Below are 13,544 nucleotides of genomic sequence, written 5' to 3' on the forward strand. Positions count from 1 at the left end.
ATATATATATATATATATATACGCCGGGGACGGCAGAGTGGTGTAGTGGATAGCACCTTCGCCTAGCAGTAAGAAGGGTCGCTGGTTCGAATCCCAACCACGACACTACCTGCCTGGAGTTTGCATGTTCTCCCTGTGTCTGCGTGGGTTTCCTCCGGGTACTCCGGTTTCCTCCCACACTCTAAAGACATGCTGGTAGGTTAATTGGATCCTGTCTAAATTGTCCCTACTATGTATGAATGTGAGTTAGGGACCTTAGATTGTAAGCTCCTTGAGGGTAGGGACTGATGTGAATGTACAATGTATATGTAAAGCGCTGCGTAAATTGACGGAGCTATATAAGTAACTATAATTATATATATAAAAATTAAAGTTACACACAGTCAATAAAAAAATAAAATATAAGCTCAAAAAGCATGTCATGAAAAGGGGTGCTCCAACCTTCCAGCACTGGACTATACTGACACCGGGCCGAACGGATGGATTGTAATGATTGTATATGAGCTCCATGCTATTATAGAAGTGCTATTAGTTGCTGGGTCAGTGATATGGGGATACTTTAGGCAGAGGTGAGAGGACACAATCACAGAGCTGTCACCACATCTCCATTCACAGAACTAAGGGAGACGAGAAAAGGAAATCATCAATGTAGACTTGGACAAAACAGAAAAGCCCGTCCTCTGCCAGGAGCCTTCTGTCTGTATGGAAGTCTTGTCTCTCTGCAGGACACACCCAGCATTGTACACTGATATCACACACAGCATTGTACACTGATATCACACACACACAGTATTGTACACTGATATCACACACACCATTGTACACCGATATCACACACAACATTGTACACCGATATCACACACACAGTATTGTACACCGATATCACACACACAAAGCATTGTACACCGATATCACACAAAGCATTGTACACCGATATCACACACAACATTGTACACCGATATCACACACAGCATTGTACACCGATATCACACACAGCATTGTACACCGATATCACACACAGCATTGTACACCGATATCACACACACAAAGCATTGTACACCGATATCACACACAGCATTGTACACCGATATCACACACACAAAGCATTGTACACCGATATCACACACAGCATTGTACACCGATATCACACACACAAAGCATTGTACACCGATATCACACACAGCATTGTACACCGATATCACACACACACAGCATTGTACACCGATATCACACACAGCATTGTACACCGATATCACACACACACAGTATTGTACACCGATATCACACACACAGCATCGTACACCGATATCACACACACACACAGCATTGTACACCGATATCACACACAGCATTGTACACCGATATCACACACACACAGCATTGTACACCGATATCACACACAGCATTGTACACCGATATCACACACACACAGTATTGTACACTGATATCACACACACAGCATCGTACACCGATATCACACACACACACAGCATTGTACACCGATATCACACACACACAGCATTGTACACCGATATCACACACACACAGCATTGTACACCGATATCACACACACACAGTATTGTACACTGATATCACACACACAGCATCGTACACCGATATCACACACACACACACAGCATTGTACACCGATATCACACACAGCATTGTACACCGATATCACACACACACAGTATTGTACACTGATATCACACACACACAGCATTGTACACCGATATCACACACAGCATTGTACACCGATATCACACACACAAAGCATTGTACACCGATATCACACACACAAAGCATTGTACACCGATATCACACACAGCATTGTACACCGATATCACACACACAAAGCATTGTACACCGATATCACACACAGCATTGTACACCGATATCACACACACAAAGCATTGTACACCGATATCACACACAGCATTGTACACCGATATCACACACAGCATTGTACACCGATATCACACACAGCATTGTACACCGATATCACACACACAAAGCATTGTACACCGATATCACACACAGCATTGTACACCGATATCACACACAGCATTGTACACCGATATCACACACACACACACACACACAGCATTGTACACCGATATCACACACACACAGCATTGTACACCGATATCACACACACACACACACACAGCATTGTACACTGATATCACACACACACACAGCATTGTACACCGATATCACACACACACACACAGCATTGTACACCGATATCACACACACACACACAGCATTGTACACCGATATCACACACACACAGCATTGTACACCGATATCACACACACACACAGCATTGTACACCGATATCACACACACACACACAGCATTGTACACCGATATCACACACACACACACAGCATTGTACACCGATATCACACACACACAGTATTGTACACTGATATCACACACACAGTATTGTACACCGATATCACACACACAAAGCATTGTACACCGATATCACACACACACAGTATTGTACACTGATATCACACACACACAGTATTGTACACTGATATCACACACACAACATTGTACACTGATATCACACACACACACAGCATTGTACACCGATATCACACACAGCATTGTACACCGATATCACACACAGCATTGTACACCGATATCACACACAGCATTGTACACCGATATCACACACAGCATTGTACACCGATATCACACACAGCATTGTACACCGATATCACACACAGCATTGTACACCGATATCACACACAGCATTGTACACCGATATCACACACAGCATTGTACACCGATATCACACACAGCATTGTACACCGATATCACACACAGCATTGTACACCGATATCACACACACAAAGCATTGTACACCGATATCACACACAGCATTGTACACCGATATCACACACACACACACACACACACACAGCATTGTACACCGATATCACACACACACACACACAGCATTGTACACCGATATCACACACACACACAGCATTGTACACCGATATCACACACACACAGTATTGTACACTGATATCACACACACAGTATTGTACACCGATATCACACACACAAAGCATTGTACACCGATATCACACACAGCATTGTACACCGATATCACACACACACACACACACACACAACATTGTACACTGATATCACACACACACACACACACACACACACACACACACACAGTATTGTACACTGATATCACACACACACAGTATTGTACACCGATATCACACACACACACACACACAACATTGTACACTGATATCACACACACACACACAGCATTGTACACCGATATCACACACACACACACAGCATTGTACACCGATATCACACACACACACACAGCATTGTACACCGATATCACACACAGCATTGTACACCGATATCACACACACACACACACACAACATTGTACACTGATATCACACACACACACACACACACACACACACACACACACAGTATTGTACACTGATATCACACACACACAGTATTGTACACCGATATCACACACACACACACACACAACATTGTACACTGATATCACACACACACACACACACACACACACACACAGTATTGTACACTGATATCACACACACACAGTATTGTACACTGATATCACACACACACAGTATTGTACACCGATATCACACACAGCATTGTACACCGATATCACACACACACACACACACAACATTGTACACTGATATCACACACACACACACACAGTATTGTACACTGATATCACACACGCACAGTATTGTACACCGATATCACACACACAAAGCATTGTACACCGATATCACACACAGTATTGTACACCGATATCACACACACAAAGCATATATTATAAATATATACAATATATCCTCCATATAATACACTCAGGATACAACGTACACAATTCTATATGACTTCTACACACACTGATGTCTCCTCACCTCCCAGCTCAGCAATCCAGGAAATGTTGGTGTGGAGGTCACATGACCATCTGGGCGGAGCTACAACTCAGCACTAGACAACTCATTCATTTTCTCTTCCTGGACTCCACATCATCACCATTCATTTATCCCCCCTCCCCCCTTCATCTAATGATTATAATATGACAGAACTCCACAACATTTCCAGGAGAAGGGATCTCAATGTTTTATAGGCTGAACTCTCAATAAAACATAACATTGGAGGAAACAAACCAGCCATTACCCCATAGCTCACAACTGTCCCTGATTTGGAGCAATGTCCCTCTGTCCCTCATTCCTCCTCATTTGTCCCTCATTTTGGTCTGATCTATATAGTTCTATTAGAATTCAAATGTGTGCCACATGGTTTACAAGGAGAGGTATAGTATTGTTAGTAGGTACCATCATCCTAAAAATGAATAAAACAAAGAATGGGGTTTGAGAGAGAAATCTGAACAGGGACCTCTCCAACTAGGTCCAATCTCTTTCAAAAGAATTGGGACTATTACGGTACCAAGAGGGATGTAAAAAGACGCGCTCACAGTATCGCTTCAGAAAACCTTTCTGGTTATAGGTTGGTGAGTGCAACTTTTTAACTCCAAATATGTTCTCCAACATTAATTGTGTGTTTCTCATAACATTTTTCTATATATTTGTTTGTGATGTTGATACTGTATTGTTCTCTTCACCTTTGTAGATTATATACTATCAGACGCCTCCTGAAGAAGCGGCTGTGACCGCGAAACTGTAGAGGTCACGTCTGCAAGTATTATATTATACAACCTTTGTTTATGCATCTGTGTGGGCATCAGTCCTACTAAATAAGTGTCAACAATGCTGTTACAATCACTGTTTTTTTTGTGTATGTTAAACCATGACAATGTATATGATGTGTCCTTTGTAGGACTTTTTATTGTGATTTCAAATAAATTTCTTTATTTTTTATCAAAGTCTTTTTACATCCCTCTTGGTACCGTAATAGTCCCAATTCTTTTGAAAGAGATTGGACCTAGTTGGAGAGGTCCCTGTTCAGATTTCTCTCTCAAACCCCATTCTTTGTTCTATATAGTTCTATATAAAATGCACTTTTTATCTTTAAAAAAGTGTTTCCCAGTGCTAAACCTTTCATCCAATTTCTAAATTGCTGCATTTGTACATTTTAAAAGCCAATATAAAGGAATAGTAGTGGTAAAAAAATAAAAAAAAAAACCTTGTAGATTTAATTAACTTTTTTTTGGGTTAATTCTCCTTTAAGGGGGTGTGGCAGGGGGGCGTGTCTTATGCCTACATACATTTGTTAGTAGGTGTCCCTCATTCCCATCTCTAAATGTTGGGAGGTGTGATTACACACAGTGCTATCCCATTCACCATCAGACTCTCCACAGCAACACAGCAATTCTGTACAAGTCCCATAGCTATGGTATATGTCAGAGCTATATAAATGTATAATAATAATAGTGTGTGACTGTGGGGGAGGGGACATTAGAGTGTAAGCTCCTCTTGTGCAGAGACTAATGTGACTGGCTCAGTGGCAAGTGGCACACTGCATCTGGTGGCAAGTGACACTGTCAACACATTCCCCCCCCCCACACACACACACACACATGGAGCCACAGTGCCCAGGGCAGCTGCCCCTCCTGCCCCCCCCCCCCTTGTCCCAGCCCTGAGTCAGTGAAACATTAGGGAAAAACTGTTCCATCAATTTACTAGCCTGTGGAGCTTACAGAGTGTGACAGGCACCACCTCCTCCCTCAAATGGCAACGTTCAGGGCCTGGGGATTGGCCCTTTAGGCTAAGGTGACCAGATTTTTAAAATGAAATCTGGGAACATATTTCTTTTTCCTAGTAATGGTGGCAATCAGCGACTCATAGCGGGACTGCGAATATTGCGGTGGACAAATCAGGCACTAAGTGACACTTTTGAAACTTTGTGGGAACCAGAAACACGAATACAGTGATCAGTGCTAAAAATATGCACTGTCACTGTGCTAATGACGCTGGCTGGGAAGGGGATAACATCTAGGGCAATGTTAAATGTGTTCCTAACCAGTGTTTTCTCACTGTGGGGGAGGTGCTTTTACTAAGGGAAGGTATAGATCCCTGTACCTGCTTTGCAGGAACACAGGATCAATGCCTTCCATACTGACAGTACGGCAAACTGCCTTGTTTACATAGGCAGACCATCGTTCTGTTCTGTCTGTGTACATAACAATCAGTGGGTACCGGTGGTCATGGAGTCTGCTGGAGTCGCTGATTGGCTCCGATGCCCAGAAATGCAGGATCACATATATATAAATGATCCTGCACAGCACCACCGCCCTGTAGCAATAAATCTGCTATGTGTCAGGGCTGAGCTCAGCCCCTTCTTCTCTGAGCTGGGCGCTCAGCTGTCGGCTAATTGTCAGCTCCTATCTCTCCACAGTGACTCACCTGTTGATGATATCCTGCTCGTCAATCCTGCCTACTTAAGCCGTCCAGTCCAGATGATCTCTGCCTTCGCCTTGGTCACATGTCTAAAGACGCTCTCCTGTGTTCCTGTTTAAGACTTGCTTGGCTGACATTCCTTCTGGCTCCAGATCCTGCTTGCTGGTCTACTACGCTCATCTCTGGCTCCCTGACGTTTTGGCTTGTCTGACTATCTGCTTCCGGTTCCTGAACTCTGGCTATGTTTTGACTACGTTTACTCTGTTTACCTTTTTATTATTATTAAACAAGTGTGATTTAACCACATGCCGACAGCACACGACGATATACATTGGCACAATGGCACGGCTGGGCAAATAGGCGTACAGGTACGTCCTCTTTAAATCATTGTGGGCACGCGCCCGCCGCATGCTCCGTGACCGTGCCCATGGACTCTGTGTCTGCCGGGGGCCCACGATCGTGTTACGGAGCGGCAGAACAAGGCACTTCCCTGTTCTGCCTAGCAGAAGAGAATCACTCTATCCTCACTCACTAGCAGTTAGAATCACTCCCTAGGACACACTTAACCCCTTGATCGCCCCCCTAGTGTTTAACTCCTTCCCTGCCAGTGATATTTATTCAGTAATCAGTACATTTTTATAGCACTGACCGCTGTATAAATGACAATGGTCCCAAAATAGTGTCAAAAGTATCCGATCTGTCCGCCATAATGTTGCAGTCATCATAAAAATCGCAGATCGCCGCCATTACTAGTAAAAAAATTACTAATAAAAAAAATAAATAATAATAAAAATGCCATAAAACTATCCCCTATTTTGTAGACACTATAACTTTTGCGCAAACCAATCAATATACACTTATTGCAATTATTTATTTTTTTTACTAAAAATATGTAAAAGAATACATATCGGCCTACACTGAGTAAGAAATTCGTTTTTTTATATATTTTTGGGGGGATATTTATTATAGCAAAAAGTAAAAAATATTGTTTTTTTCAAAATTGTCGCTCTTTTTTTGTTTATAGCGCAAAATAAAAACCGCAGAGGTGATCAAATACCACCAAAAGAAAGCTCTATTTGTGGGGGGAAAAAAAAAGGACGTAAAATTTTGTTTGGGTACAGATTCGCACGACCGCGCAATCGTCAGTTGAAGCGACGCAGTGCCGAATAACAAAAAGGGCCTGGTCAGGAAGGGGGTAAATCCTTCCAGGGCTGAAGTGGTTAACTGTACTTCTGTCTCAGTCTGATTCACGGTTTCTGACACTATGGGGTGGTCAGCAACTGGTTAAGATCATCAGCATTATGATAACTCACAGGCAGCAGGCACTCTATCATGGCTCTGGCTGGCTCTGTCACAGTGGGGGTTATTTACTAAAGGCAAATCCACTTTGCACTACAAGTGCAAAGTGCACTTGAAATTGCACTGAAAGTGCACTTGGAAGTGCAGTCACTGTAGATCTGAGGGGGACATGCAATGAAAATAAAAAACAGCATTTCAGCTTGCACATGGTTGGATAATAAAATCAGCAGAGCTTCCCCTCATTTCAGATCTTCCCCTCAGACTTACAGCGACTGCACTTCCAAGTGCACTTTTAGTGCAATTTCAAGTGCACTTTGGCCGGGATTTGAGCCAAGGCAGAAGAATATGCGAGCGGAGCTGAATGGGCATGCGCCCAAAACTGAAAAAATAGTCCCTCCGCCCCGACCAGCACATGATCATCACAAAGGGGCACAGATAATAGAAAAAAATTACACCCCCTAAGCTAGTAGGAGCGGCGGAGCAGGGGTGTGTAATTCAGATTTTTTTTATTTTTAATTCTGCACTGACTGTTCTTGAAATTGCCCCAGCTCCTTTTAAAATCCAATTTGGGGGTAAAACCAGGGACAGACTTGGACCGGGGACAGTGTCCTCAATCTAGGGACTGTCCCCGGGACATCTGGTCACCCTACTTTAGGCCCAAATGCTGAATGCTGGGAGGAGGTCACATGCTTGGAGCAGAATGAGTGGGTGAAGGGTAGGTTACATACCCACATGCCAATGATAATATTCAATAAAACCTGTTATCATTACATGAGTTATTTTTATTCCCAGTGAGTCGATATCTGCGCCTGTCCATGGTTGGCACTGACTGTATTCGTACCTCAAGCTGGGGAACCTAGAACCCCTGCAACCTTGTAGACATTCAGGTGATCCAGCAGAACATGAAGGAGCCTCCCCAGGTTGGCTGGAAAGTGCTCCTTGTCAGTAAATAAATCGGTCCAGATGGGACCTCACACCCCCCACCTACAATACAGAGCAGGATGAAGACAAATGCTTTCCAGGAAACACAAGGGCCTTTGTGGATGGGCTTTGGGCTTATGTCCATGGTGTCAGTTTTAGAATATTCAGAAGACAGATGCATTTGATCTGCAGCTGACTTCCCCCTGATGCGCAACAGGACTCCTCCCAACCCCCAACTGGCCTCAGGCCTGACCCAAAGAAGGACTCCCCTGGACCTGCAGTAGGCCTACCCCCCGACCCACAGCAGGCCTCCTCCCAACCCGCAGTTGGCTTTCCTATGCCCTGCAGCTGAGTGTTCCCCTAACCCACAGCAGGCTTCCCCCCTGACCTGCAGCTGCCCCCCCCCCCCCCCAACCCGCAGTTGGCCTTCCCCCTGACTCACAGCAGGCCTCCCCTGACCTGAAGCAGGTGTTTCCCCAACCTGCAGCTTGCCTTCACCCAACCCGCAGCTGGCCTTCCCCCTGACCCAGAGCAGGCCTAGCCTGACCCAGAGCAGGCCTCCCCTAACACACAGCTGGCCTTCACCCAACCCGCAGCTGGCCTTCCCCCTGACCCAGAGCAGGCCTAGCCTGACCCAGAGCAGGCCTCCCCTAACACACAGCTGGCCTTCACCCAACCCGCAGCTGGCCTTCCCCCTGACCCAGAGCAAGCCTCTTCTGACACACAGCTGGCCTTCACCCAACCCGTAGCTGGCCTCCCCTGACCTGAAGCATTTGTTTCCCCAACCGGCAGCTGGCCCTCCCCCTTACCCAGAACAGGCGTCCCCTGTTGGCCTTCCTTCTGACCCAGAGCAGGCCTCCCCTGACAGACAGCTGACCTTCACCCAACCCGCAGCTGGCCTTCCCCCGACCCAGAGCAGGCCTCCCCTGACACACAGCTGGCCTTTACCCAACACAAAGCTTGCCTTCACCCAACACAAAGCTTGCCTTCACCCAACACACAGCTGGCCTTCACCCAACCCGCAGCTGGCCTTCACTTTAATATGAACTACAATACACCTCTCAGATGGGCATGTAGGCTGGTGCAGTCTATTTTGCCCACTGCAGGTGGTGCCAAACCGCAGTGGCAGTACAAAGGGAGAGAAAGTCAAGAAGAACATGGTTTCTCTATGGTTTCCTGGGTCACTGGGGCAGCGATCCGGTTGGATGCTGACAGCACATGTGACTCTGGAGGCCATCTTGGGTCAGGCAGAGTCTATTTAAGACCATTGCTCCTGAGTTTGGCGTGCATTTAGCATGTGTCCACCCACCCCCTGCGGGTGGGCACAGGTGTAGAGTGCAGGGGGCGGGGACAGGTGTAGCGTGCAGGGGGCAGGGACAGGTGTAGAGCGCAGGGGGCAGGGTGGGTGTAGAGCACAGGGACAGGTGTAGAGAACAGGGGGTGGGGACAGGTGTAGAGTGCAAGGGGGTGGGGACAGGTGTAAAGCGCAGTGAAATGGGACAGGTATAAAGTGCAGGCAGCAGGGACAGGTGTAAAGCGCAGGGGGTGGGGACAGTTGTAGAGAGCAGGGGGTGGAGACAGTTGTAGAGTGCAGGGGGTGGGGACAGTTGTAGAGAGCAGGGGGTGGAGACAGTTGTAGAGTGCAGGGGGTGGGGACTGGTGTAGAGCGCAGTGGAATGGGACAGATGTAGAGTGCAGGGGGCCGGGACAGGTGTAAAGTGCAGGGGGTGGGGACAGTTGTAGAGAGCAGGGGGTGGAGACAGTTGTAGAGTGCAGGGGGTGGGGACAGTTGTAGAGAGCAGGGGGTGGAGACAGTTGTAGAGTGCAGGGGGTGGGGACTGGTGTAGAGCGCAGTGGAATGGGACAGATGTAGAGTGCAGGGGGCCGGGACAGGTGTAAAGTGCAGGGGGTGGGGACAGTTGTAGAGAGCAGGGGGTGGGGACAGGTGTAGAGCGCAGGGAGCGGGGATGGATATAGCGTAACGAGGACAATCTGCGCTACCCCCAACCAACTATAATCTCAACAATATGATATCAAAAACAATGTGAAAAAATCTAAAATGGTGATGACTTAAAGCGGAAGTAAACCCATCCATAAAACAGTTTATTTTCCGGCATGTGCCGGAAATGTAACACTCCCATTGGTTATGCTCTCAACCAAACTGTCAAGCCATCCAGTGGCTGGCGTCTAAACTGATCACATGTGCAGCATCATGGCAGTTGTAGATTAAACAGAGGCAAAGATGGCAGCTTCCTTGGCTGAAAACGATAGGGGGGTTTACTTACACTTTAAAAGTGCTGCAACCTAAAAAACCTGAATATCCGGTTTTGAAAAATTATATAAATAGACTCAGGTGCGCTACCTGTGTCAAACACACTGATAAGAAAGTCAACATATAAAAATAGACATTCAAACGAGACTGGCATGTAGCCAGGTGCAGTCTATTTTGTCCACTGCAGGTGGTGCCAAACCGCAGTGGCAGTACAAAGGGAGAGGAAGTCAAGAAGAACATGGTTTCTCTATGGTTTCTTGGGTCACTGGGGCAGCGATCCGGTTGGATGCTGACAGCACATGTGACTCTGGCGGCCATCTTGGGTCAGGCAGAGTCTATTTAAGACCATTGCTCCTGAGTTTGGCGTGCATTTAGCATGTGTCCACCCACCCCCTGCGGGTGGGCACAGGTGTAGAGTGCAGGGGGCGGGGACAGGTGTAGCGTGCAGGGGGCGGGGACAGGTGTAAAGCGCAGGGGGTGGAGACGGTTGTAGAGAGCAGGGGGTGGGGACAGTTGTAGAGAGCAGGGGGTGGAGACGGTTGTAGAGCGCAGGGGGTGGGGACAGGTGTAGAGCGCAGGGGGTGGGGACGGTTGTAGAGCGCAGGGGGTGGGGACAGGTGTAGAGCGCAGGGGGTGGAGATGGTTGTAGAGCGCAGGGGGTGGGGTCAGGTGTAGAGCGCAGGGGGTGGGGTCAGGTGTAGAGCGCAGGGGGTGGGGATGGGCATAGCATAATGAGGACAATCTGCGCTACCCCCAACCAACTATAATCTCAATAATATGATATCAAAAACAATGTGAACAAATGTAAAATGGTGATGACTTTAAAGTACTGCAACCTTAAAAACCTGAATATCCGGTTTTGACAAACTGTATAAATAGAATCAGGTGCGTTACCTGTGTCAAACACACTGATGAGAAAGTCAACATATAAAAATAGACATTCAAACATGACTGAACACTAAAAGCGAATAAGAGGAAAAAGTGAATAGATAATTAATATAATGTGCAAAGTCCATCAAGAAACAAATTAACGTCCTTAAAAAGTGATCCCCAGCGGTGTGCGCTTTCACTGAAACGAAATCCTTCCTTCAAATACGGAATTTGGTCTTCAGTACATGTTTTCACAAGTAATGTAATGGTAGAAAAAGCCTCTTACCAGATACGTAGGACCCCTATTACGGAGGTCTTAAGGGCTCAGAAATGTTAGATCTTACAGGCAGGAACAGCTGATTTTACCTTCAAGCAAAAACTTCAGTCCTCCTCAGACCATTCAGAGCGCCGTGGTGCTGCAGTGTTCTCCTTGCAAGATTTGTTTCAATGGGATCACTGGTGATATATGATGAGAGATTACAAAGAGGAAAAAAGGTGCGTAAAATTCCTTTATTGTAAACGATGGATAGCTGACATCATATAGCAGAGCAGAAAATGTGTGGTGACGTCAGATCCCGTAGCTCCACCTGATGCTGCGTTTCTCCGTATGGGGCATCAACTGGGAGAGGTGTAGTGTGCAGGGGGCAGGAACAGGAGTAGTGTAAAGGGACAGGGACAGGTGTAGTGCGCAGGGGGCGGGGACAGATTAGTGTAAAGGGGTAGTGACAGGTGTAGGGGTGGGGACAGGTGTAGTGTGAAAGGGTGGGGACAGGTGTAAGGGTGGGGACAGGTGTAAGGGTGGGGACAGGTGTAGTGTGAAGGGGTGGTGACAGGTGTAGGGGCGGGGACAGGTGTAGTGCGAAGGGGCGGGGACAGGTGTAGTGTGCAGGGGGCGGGGGCAGGTGTAGTGTGAAGGGGTGGGGACAGGTGTAGTGTGAAGGGGTGGGGACAGGTGTAAGGGCGGGGACAGGTGCAGTGCGAAGGGGCGGGGACAGATGTAGTGTGCAGGGGGCAGGGCGGGTGTAGTTTGCAGGGGGCGGGACAGGTGTAATGTAAAGGGTTGGTGACAGGTGTAGGGGTGGGGACAGGTGTAGTGTGAAGGGGCGGGGACAGGTGTAGTGTGAAGGGGTGGTGACAGGTGTAGGGGGCGGGGACAGGTGTAGTGTGAAGGGGTGGTGACAGGTGTAGGGGGCGGGGACAAGTGTAGTGTGAAGGGGTGGTGACAGGTATAGGGGGCGGGGACAGGTGTAGTGTGAAGGGGTGGTGACGGGTGTAGGGGCGGGGACAGGTGTAGTGTGAAGGGGTGGGGACAGGTGTAGTGTGAAGGGGTGGGGACAGGTATAGGGGGCGGGGACAGGTGTAGTGTGAAGGGGCGGGGACAGGTGTAGTGTGAAGGGGCGGGGACAGGTGTAGTGTGAAGGGGCGGGGACAGGTGTAGTGTGAAGGGGTGGGGACAGGTGTAGTGTGAAGGGGCGGGGACAGGTGTAGTGTGAAGGGGCGGGGACAGGTGTAGTGTGAAGGGGCGGGGACAGGTGTAGTGTGAAGGGGTGGGGACAGGTGTAGGGGCGGGGACAGGTGTAGTGTGAAGGGGCGGGGACAGGTATAGTGTGAAGGGGCGGGGACAGGTATAGTGTGAAGGGGTGGGGACAGGTGTAGTGTGAAGGGGTGGGGACAGGTGTAGTGTGAAGGGGTGGGGACAGGTGTAGTGTGAAGGGGCGGGGACAGGTGTAGTGTGAAGGGGCGGGGACAGGTGTAGTGTGAAG

The 13,544-nt window shown here is 47.5% G+C and overlaps 1 protein-coding gene across 3 annotated transcripts in view; it reads right to left on the reverse strand.

The window, feature by feature from the left end:
- The window catches only part of LOC141126765 (sphingomyelin phosphodiesterase 5-like), a 60,105-nt gene extending 47,853 nt beyond the window's left edge, over window positions 1-12,252 (reverse strand). Inside the window, exon 1 of one of the 3 annotated variants that reach the window (XM_073612746.1) lies at window positions 12,148-12,252. The gene's annotated coding sequence lies outside the window, so the exon portion shown is untranslated. Of the gene's footprint in view, window positions 1-3,936; window positions 3,985-12,067 lie in introns of those variants that run through there. The other 2 variants (XM_073612745.1, XM_073612744.1) reach the window with 2 other exon arrangements.
- Between the last annotated feature and the right edge of the window lie 1,292 nt (window positions 12,253-13,544).

This window comes from Aquarana catesbeiana, linkage group LG02, assembly GCF_042186555.1.
Source record: "Aquarana catesbeiana isolate 2022-GZ linkage group LG02, ASM4218655v1, whole genome shotgun sequence".
Classification (NCBI taxonomy): domain Eukaryota; kingdom Metazoa; phylum Chordata; class Amphibia; order Anura; family Ranidae; genus Aquarana; species Aquarana catesbeiana.